The following is a 9,509-nucleotide window of genomic DNA, read 5'->3' as shown; positions in this document are numbered from 1 at the left end:
TGGTGGCGGTGGTGTGGCAGGCTGGCTGCCAGGCGCGCCCAGTGTGTGACAAGCCCTTTCCGGCAGCAGGGCAGGTGGGGCGGGGCAGGGGCAGGAGGGGGCCAGAGCCAGGGCAGGGCTGCCTACCCACCGACCTACCTACCGACCCAGCAGCTGTTAGTCACAGTGCCTGCCTGGGTGCGGTGGCGGCGGCGGCGGCGGCGGCGGCTTCTTCGGAGGGCTGGCCTCCCTGGTGCACGTGCTGGTGGGCTGGGGAGGGGTGTACAAATAGAGGGGCCACCACGCCGGCAGAGGCACACCGGGCGAGCCTCCGACCTCCGCGCAGAGCTCCGGGCTGGAGAGCAGCAGCAGGCGCAGGTAGGCGGCGGCCCCTCGCTCCGGGCTGGGCGCCCTTTGTCTAGGCCAAGTGGGGTTCCAGCCCGGCTCTGCAGCCAACCTGCCCAGGAGGGCTCGGAAACTGGGCAGGAGCAGGGCTGCGGGTGGCGGGGTGCTGCTCTGACTGGTGGCCTGCCCCCCCGCCGCCCTCCCTCCAAAGGGTTAGCCGCTGAGAGGGGTCCTGCTCGGTGCGCAGAGTTGGGAAGCGCGCGCGCTGTTGGGGGGGGGGGCGCTTTGGAAAGGGTTCTGCTTGGGGGGCTCGAGAGAGAGAGAGAATAAGTCCCCTTCCCCAAAGCAAGCTGCGGCCGCTACCTCGGGAATGGGCGGACGGACGGACGCCTCTTCCAAGCCGGGGAAGCGCCGGGAAATGGATCGCCTTTCCGAGCAACTTCTCGGTGCGTCGGTGGCGTTTTGCTCGGAGTCAGTGCATGGGCTTTTGGAAGAGATGCATCTCTCTTGCCTCAACAGCAGCACCCTTCCCCCCATTTATATATGGATATTTCTCGCTAGCCAGCAGCAGCACTGATTCCTGTTCGCCCTAATTTGCTGGCAGGGCACCTGCTCCTCCTTGCCAGAGAAAATGCGGGGCTCTCTCCTTCTTGCTGCCTCCCTTGCGGAGGGAATCATCCACCTGCAATTCCGCCCACCTGGGCTCCCCCCGTCTCCCTCCCATCATTCTTTACCCATGGGGAATCTTTTCAGCCTTGCCCCGTTCAAAAACCACCCCCATACACACACCAAACTTCGGGACTTTCCTGAGGGTGAGGATTGAATCAGCAGTCATGCTGCTTAAATCTCACGCCAGGAAAGAGACGGCTGTTTTAAACCGTGTCCTCCGGAGAACAAAAGAGATCAGCGGCCCCTAACTAGCTCCCAACGTGGGGAGACGAAACTTCTTTTCTCTGCTGTGGCTGAAGGTTTGGGGTCTTTGTTTCCTGCCCGGTCCCTGTGCAATTTAGCCAGTTCCGATCAGCTTCACGATAGGTTGGTGTTGTGTGCATCGCCCTCCTTGGGCTTCTGCCGGCCCCTGACCGACGGGGCAAGCCATAGCAAGTGCAGTTCTCGAGGGTTTTCCTGGCTTGATGTTTTGTTTGCCCAGTTTGCAGTGTGAAGAAATCACCTTCTAAGATTTCCAAACTGCATCTCAACATTATAGAGAGGGATTCCAGCATCGTCTGTATGCCTGCGGCGTGCATGTACAACAGTTCTGTGCAAACAACCTTCCCCCCTCCGAGATGATCTGAGCGTTTCCACCTGGGCAGCTCAGCTTTCAGAATTAACTCCCACTGAAATTAGCGGCACCTGCTTCTGAGTAAATGTGTTGGCACTTGGTGTGCGTAAGTTCACAGCCCCTGGATCAGAGATTCCCCGGTGCGCAGGAAAGCAAAGTGTGCCGTGGAAGAGGAGACGGCTAAACGCTGCAAGGAAGGATGATTGAACGGCAGCCGCTGAAGAACGCGGTTTGACTATGCCGGCCTTTTTGCGATCGTTTGTTTGGTTTCGTCCCCTTCTGGCTTTTCCTGTGTCGATCGGATTATCACTTATCCGCTACGTGTTCACGCTGAACGGCTGCGGACTACAGCAAGGCTGTAGATGAAGAAAGGACGCGCTGTGTCCTCCGCGTGTTTTACATATGTGTGAGCGAGAAGGAGTGTGAGTTGAGTCCCAGTCCCAGAAATATTTCCCTAAACCCGCTTGACTAGAAAGCTCGTGGAAATCAGAGGATACTAAATTGAGGGTGCCTGTCTCTCTCCTTGCTAGAATCAGACAGGTCATTGAGTTAAGCACCTGCTTCACTCTTCCACTGAAATCACTTGGACTGGATTGTGACAAATGTAGATGGCCCTTTAGGGGTCCCAAAGTAACCTTTTGGAGTCCTGTTTTGTCTCGCCAAGTGTAGAGAAGGATCTTTCCACACACTTGGGCAGCTGAGCAGAAATCCCAGGAAACCTCTGCAGAGTAGGGAGAGCATCCCTGCTTCCCCAGGAGAACAGTACAGACGACCAAGTTAGCAAGTGGATGCAGGCACACCACAGCTGGTTAAAACAAATGGTCAAATGGTTGCCTGTATTCACCCATAATATGTATAGGCGGTGCTTAAGTGTGTCTGAAAGTAGCGGGTTCACACGTGCATGTTCATTGCTAGATTAAAGGTAAGAAGTAAAGTGTGCCGTGGAGTCGGTGTCGACTTCTGGCAACCACAGAGCCCTGTGGTTATCTTTGGTAGAATACAGGAGGGGTTGACCATTGCCTCCTACCACACAGTATGAGACGATGATGCCTTCCAGCATCTTCCTATATCACTGCTGGCCAATATAAGTGTTTCCCATAGTCGGAGAAACATACCAGTGGGGTTTTGAACCGCCAACCTCTGGCTTGCTAATCAAGTTATTTCCCAGCTGTGCCATTAGGTGGTTCATTGCTAGATTGCCAACCTCAATATAAAGTAATACCTTGCTTGTGTGGATGGGCCATCAAAGATATAACATCACAAACAGAATCAACTTTTCCAGCACAAAGTTTTCTGGTTGGATGAGTTCACATATTCAGACAGGAAATGCAGCATAATCTCAAGTACAGAGTAATCAAGAGGGGTACACTGGATGTGTGAATATCCTTGCCTTTGTCCTGTCATCCCTCCCTTCCCCTCTCCTATCCTGATCCATCTCTGCCTTTGCTCCTCCTGTTCTGCCATGATAGGAACATAGGAAGCTGCCATATACTGAGTCAGACCATTGGTCCATCTAGCTCAGTATTGTCTTCACAGACTGGCAGCAGCTTCTCCAAGGTTGCAGGCAGGAGTCTCTCTCAGCCCTATCTGGAGATGCTGCCAAAGAGGGAACTTGGAACCTTTTTGCTCTTCCCAGAGCTGCTCCATCCCCTGAGGGGGAATTTCTTCCAGTGCTCACACTTCTAGCCTCCCTTTCATATGCAACCAGGGTAGACCCTGCTTAGCTAAGGGGACAAGCCATGCTTGCTACCGCAAGACCAGCTCTCCTCTGTTGGGTCCTCTCATGATCTTGCTCCTTCAAATGATTCTGTCTGCCCTTTCTCCCTGGATGGGAGAATTATAAGGGAGAAGACCCACAAGAGGAGGCCATCTCTCTTACTCTTTCAAACCCAGCAGGGCTCTTCTGATGGTATGGTAACACCCACCTGTTCTGTGAAGACTTTGGCACCATCTACTAGTGCTGACCCCCTTTCTGAATGGATGCCTGCCTGGTCGAAATGCTTCCTTCTGAAGGCTCCCGTCTCTCCGTTGAAATTTAGATGGAGCTCTGCCTTTCAGTTTGCCAAGAGCCCTACCCACTGAGAGTGCTAACTAAACAGTGAATAAAGCGAACACTCACAGGCATGTCAAAATCTGCAGACAGCTTGCTATCCATGTGACTGTCTCACAACCAGATGGAAGCCTTTTTAATAGTGATATCTTTAACTGTGGGGGTTTCCTTTTATTTATGAGAAAACTTCTGCCCAGAATTCTGTTTCCAGCCACAAGATTCTCATGCAGTTTAAAAGACTTGCCCTGTCGGACCAGACCAAAGCTCCATCAAATCCAGAACCTGTGATTCACAAAGGCCAACCAGATGCTTCTAGGAAGCCCATCAGCAAGGCATGGAGGCAGCAGCCCCCACAACTGCTGTTTCCCCTTGCAACCGGCATTCAAAGGTACACTGCTTCTGGATCTGCAGGTTCCACAGCAGGGCTGTAGCTATAATTGAGGGGATGGGTTCAAAGACCCCGGGTGGGGCGGTGGGCAGCGCCACCCTTCCCTATATTCTCCAATATCTTCCTCGCTCTGAGGGGCTGCCCGGGAGAGGGGTAAATGCAGGCCCCCTCTTCCCTCGTGACTCCCCTGTTCCACAGCACCATCATGATTAATACCCCACCTCCATACCCCAGCAGCAAACTCCATAGTATGCATCTTGTGAAGAAGTACTGCTCTAGTGTGCTCTAAACCGGGGTTTCCCACCCTGGGGGCCTCCGGATGGTGCTGAACTACAACTCCCATCAGCCCTAGCTACAACTGGCGGTGGGCGTTGTCATTCAGCAACATCTGGCATGCCACAGGCTGGGAACCCCTGCTCTGAATCCGAGTGTGCCGTCTGATCCTCTGGGTCCTATTTTGCTTGTGTTTATCACCTATTTGGGGGACATTCACTTGGTCAGGGTCAGCCCAAGACATTTTGCTGTCCCAAGCAAAGGACAGTATGATGGCCCCCCGTGTGTGTGTGTGTGTGTGTGTGTGTGTGTGTGTGTGTGTGTGTGTGTGTGATGAAACTGGGGTGACTCTAGGCTTTCCTGGGATCTGCCCTCAGTAGAGAGATTGCTCTGACCCCAATCTAGGAGCACGCTGCTCCTTCGAGGTAGGCTGCCAGCAGACTGGAGGAGGAAGGAGCAGCTTGCTCCTAGATTGGGGTCAGAGCAATCTCTCTACTGAGGAGAGATCCCAGGAAAGCCTAGAGTCACCCCCGTTCGTCACCGTGCCCCTGGTGCCATGGCTTGCCACCCCCACACTCCTCCTTGCACCCACACCTGAGGCAATCGCCTCACCCTGCCTCATGGAAGGACCACCTCTGGTACCGAAGCATAACGTCTACCGGGGGCCAGTCTAGCGGTTGCTATGGAGGGCAAGTTCCATCTGCAGGTAGGAGCCACAGGTTAAAAGCCCACTGAGGTCTTTCGGTGTCCCTAAGCAAACATCCTAGAACTGCAAAGCACTCTGTAGCTGTAACGCCTTCTGCCTCTTTCCCCCTGGCCCCTTGGCAGGTCACTTGAGCCCACCTTTTAACAGCCGGGCAACAGGCAGAATTTCAACAGAGCCTGCTTTTCTCTGATGGAGGACGCTGCACCGACATTCAGCTCTTATAGGCATAGATAGGCACCTGCTCTTCTTTGTCCTCACAGAAATCCTTTTCCAGACATGGAGCTTTTTCTGTGGGGGCCCCTGGATTGTGGGTCACCCTCCCCAGAGAGAGCTACCATGCTTCCTTGAGGCTTTTTGGAGTCTGGTTTGTTTCATCTGCTTTCCAGATGGAGTGATCTGAAACCGTCGTTTCTGAACTGTTGCATTAACTGCTGGCTCTCTCTTTACATTGACTTTTCAATCGCTTGAAGAGAGAGAGATGGTCTTGTGGCCACAAGCAGGAATTGTGCCTTTGCTAAGCAGGGCCTGCCCTGCTTTGCTTTTGATTGGGAGACTGCCTGTATGAGCACTGGACAATATTCCCCAGAGGGGATGGAGCTCAGTACCTTCAAAAGGTTTTGCAGGTGATGTGAGCTTTTGAAAGAGGAGATTTAGTACATAGTGTGGTGGGGTGACGTTTCCATATCTTGGGTAATACAGGGATCACTTCAGCTGAATTTGCAAATAAGAACACTTTGGATGAAGACAGAAGCCCTGTTCAGATACTACATGGTGCCTGTGTCAGATAGGAACATAGGAAATTGCCGAATTTTCTTCGCCATCTCCCTCACTCCAAGGGACCACCAGGGAGAGGGCTGACCATGGGCCTCCTTTCCCCTAGCTACATCCGTGTGTGCGCGCATGTATGTATGTATGCTTAAGTTGTCACACACACACACACTCACAGTGGCTGACTAAAATTACTTGCAGAAGTCCTATGGAAGTGTCGTAACCTTTTGGAGTACTCCCTGAGTAGTAATATATTGAGTACTATTTAGTCAGGACATCCGCCAGTGTATTGGTTGAATGTATGAAGCTGCCATATACCAAGTCAAGACTATTGGGCCATCTAGCCCCGGACTTGGAGAAGCCGCTGCCAGTCTGTGAAGACAATACTGAGCTAGATAGACCAATGGTCTGACTCAGTATATGACAACTTCCTATGTTCCTATGACTGTCTATTCCAGGAGTTCCCTCACTGGGGTCCCTGACTGCTGGTGGACTACAACTCCCATCATCCCCAACCACAATGGCCAACAACCTCTGGGGACCCAGGGCCAAGAAGCCCTGCTGAGCAAAGAGGCACTTTTTAAATGCGGTGATTCTCTTTATTTAGCAGGGGGAGAGCAACTGGCCCTATCCACCCCCAGCACAGCATCCCTCCAGTGACTGTTGCTGGTGTCTGTCTTACATTTCTTTTTTTAGATGGTGAGCCCTTTGGGGACAGGGAGCCATCTTATTTTTTATTTATTTTTTAATTTCTCTATGTAAACCATTTTGGGAACTTGTGTTGAAAACCAGTATATAAACAGTTGTTGTTGTTGTTGTTGTTGTTGTTGTTGTTTCACTGTGGCAAAAGATGCCTTGAATGGAGTCCTCTGGAAACTCTGGAAGCCACAGTGGATGGTGGACCCTAATGGGAAGGCTGGTTCTCCAAACCAACAGCTGGATAAGAGGAGTGTCCAGCCACACTCCAAGCCCCATGAGGACTTCTGAGAAACAGCCGTGCCAAAATCAAGGTGGGGGAGGGGGGAAGTGACCGTGTGCTAGCGGTGACCTGGGTTGGACGCTGGTGGTCCGTTCACACCATGTACCCAGCCTTTAACGGTGCAGCGGAGAAATGACTTGTCTAGCAAGCCAGAGGTTGTCAGTTCAAATCCCCGCTGGTATACTTCCCAGACAATCGGAAACACCTATATTGGGCAGCAGCGATATAGGAAGATATCGGGAGGAGAGCTGGTCTTGTGGTAGCAAGCATGATTTGTCTCCTTAGCGAAGCAGGGTCCTCCCTGGTTGCATAGGAATGGGAGACTACATGTGTGAGCACTGGAAGATATTCCCCTCAGGGGATGGAGCTGCTCTGGGGAAGAGCATCTAGGTTCCAAGTTCCCTCCCTGGCAGCATCTCCAAGATCGGGCTGAGAGAGATTCCTGCCTGCAACCTTGGAGAAGCCGCTGCCAGTCTGGGTAGACAATACTGAGCAAGATGGACCAGGGGTCTGACTCAGTATATGGCAGCTGCCTATATTCCTTAGATGCTGAAAGGCATCGTCTCATACTGCATGGGAGGAGGCAATTATAAACCCCTCCTGTATTCTACCAAAGGCAACCACAGGCCTCTGTGGTCGCCAGGAGTCGACACTGATTCTTTTACCCAGCATTTTATCGAGGGTGGAGGGAAAGCAGCCTCATGCCACCTTACCAAAATCGCCACTAGCACACGGTCCCTTCCCCCTCTTCCTCCACCTCCGCCTCCTGCCCCTAAGAACCAGCCCGTTGCCGTGGGCCCCAACAAGGACCCCCTCGTGGCCACATTCTGTCCCAGCTGAGTTTTCCTAACCCTTTCCAAGAATAAACGCATGGCAGTGACCCAGCCTAGATGTGCCTAAGACATGAGACAATCAAGTTTACTCGGGAGCCGAGTCCTAAACCTCTGAAGTAGGTTGTGCCCAAGGTTGTAGTCTTAAATGTTTCCCCGTTCACTAAACATCCGTTCCTTGATCCTTGCAACTTACCAATCTGCTATATGGAACCAGGGATGTCATTGCAAATTCAGAAGCACAGGCACTCTTACTGTGACAGCCAGAGGCGCACTTACCCCTGGACGTCTGGGCTGAAGTCCGGGGCCTCCACACCTGCTGCCTCCCCCAAAATAATCTTTAGTTTGTCCTGGGTGGTGTGGTTTGTGCCCTCAATAACCTACGTGTTAAAAAATGATGCTTAACTTGCAGCCAGTGGCGGTGGGGGGGGGCTCCAAAGGCCTTTAGGTCCAGGCTCCCAAGTTACCTAGGTGCACCTCTGGTGACAGCCCCCAATGCCACAACCACCATGACAGCCACGCCTATCCCAACGACCACATCTTTCACTTAGATAGATGCAATAATGTGTGTGGGGGTGTGTGTTTCTGTTGCAAGAAGTCAAGGAGCACATCGACTCCAGGGAATGTACAAGGATGAATGAGAGGAGATGCCCACTGAAATGCACTGGCTTCTTCCAAATGGCCATAGGAATGCATGGAATTTCCAAATGGCCAATGGCCATCCAGGGCATTCCTTGCCTATTTGGAAGAAACCAGGGCATTTCACTGGGCATCTCCTGTCATTCACTTTAGGATGTCCTCCTGACACTAGTCCACCGCAGGACTTGCATGCTGACTGTCCCAGATTCAATCCCTGGCAGAATCTCCAGGTCAGGCTGGGGAAGATGCCTGCTTGAAACCATGGAGAGCCACTGCCAGTCAGTGTGTAGACAATACTACACGAAACAGACCAAGGGTCCGGCTCAGTTAAGGCAGCTTCCTCTGTCCCTAAGACAAGGAGAATGGTGATAAATAGTTGGAACAACAAAAGCAGGACTTTATTTCCATGTAGATAGCCAAAGGCTTTGCATCCCTGCTGGGACCCAGGAGTACCTTGCCTCATAAGGAAGGTGCTCCAGGCCCCTGGTCATCTTGGTTGCCCTCTTCTGCACCTTCTCCAGTTCTACAATGTCTTTCTTAAGATACGGTGACCAGAACTGCACACAGTACTCCAAATATGGCCGCACTCTAGTTTTGTCTAAGGGCATTATAATATTAGCAGTTTGATTTTCAGCACCATTCCTAATGATCCCTAGCATGGAATTGGCCACTTTCACATTGGGTCGACACTTTCAAAGAGCTGTCCACCACGACCCCAATATCACTCTCCTGGTCAGTCCCCGACAGCTCAGATCCCATCAACATATATATGAAGGGGGGGGGTTGCCCCAATATGCATCACTTTACTTTTCCCAACATTGAGCCGCGTTTGCCATTTTGTCATCCACTCCCCCAGTTTGGAGATATCCTTTTGCAGCCCCTCATCACGATCTCGTTTGCATTTCACTGCCCTAAATAGTTTGGTAAGGATAAGAAATGGGGAATCATGGATTGCACATCAATGAATGAAAACAAAATCCGTATACAACCTTAAACAGGTGGAAATGTAAAGGAGGAAGGAGATTAGCTTGCTTTAGCAGGCACTGGTGGTGCCGCATCAAAAGGCAAGGCTATCCCGGATGGAAGATTATTTGTACTTCTGATGAAGACTATTCTGAAAACAGCTTTTACCTAGGAGGCCTGTTAAGTTCTGTGTTCAGGACGGTTACATCTTATCCCTGGGGATTCACTTCAGGCATTTTTGGCACCATTACATCAGCATTTGTGAAGAATGACACTTTTGAGTTTGTGGAGTCAATCATCTTCATTT

General features: G+C 51.7%; 1 protein-coding gene across 1 annotated transcript in view; it reads left to right on the top strand.

Moving 5' to 3' along the window:
* The first annotated feature begins 202 nt into the window (after positions 1-202).
* The window catches only part of PNOC (prepronociceptin), a 57,599-nt gene continuing 48,292 nt past the window's right edge, over positions 203-9,509 (top strand). Inside the window, exon 1 of the mRNA XM_053249374.1 lies at positions 203-357. The gene's annotated coding sequence lies outside the window, so the exon portion shown is untranslated. The remainder of the gene's footprint in view (positions 358-9,509) is intronic.

The sequence above is a fragment of the Hemicordylus capensis genome, chromosome 1, assembly GCF_027244095.1.
Source record: "Hemicordylus capensis ecotype Gifberg chromosome 1, rHemCap1.1.pri, whole genome shotgun sequence".
NCBI classification, from domain to species: domain Eukaryota; kingdom Metazoa; phylum Chordata; class Lepidosauria; order Squamata; family Cordylidae; genus Hemicordylus; species Hemicordylus capensis.
Note: the sequence above shows the minus strand (reverse complement) of the source record. Positions and strands in the feature narration are given on the sequence as shown.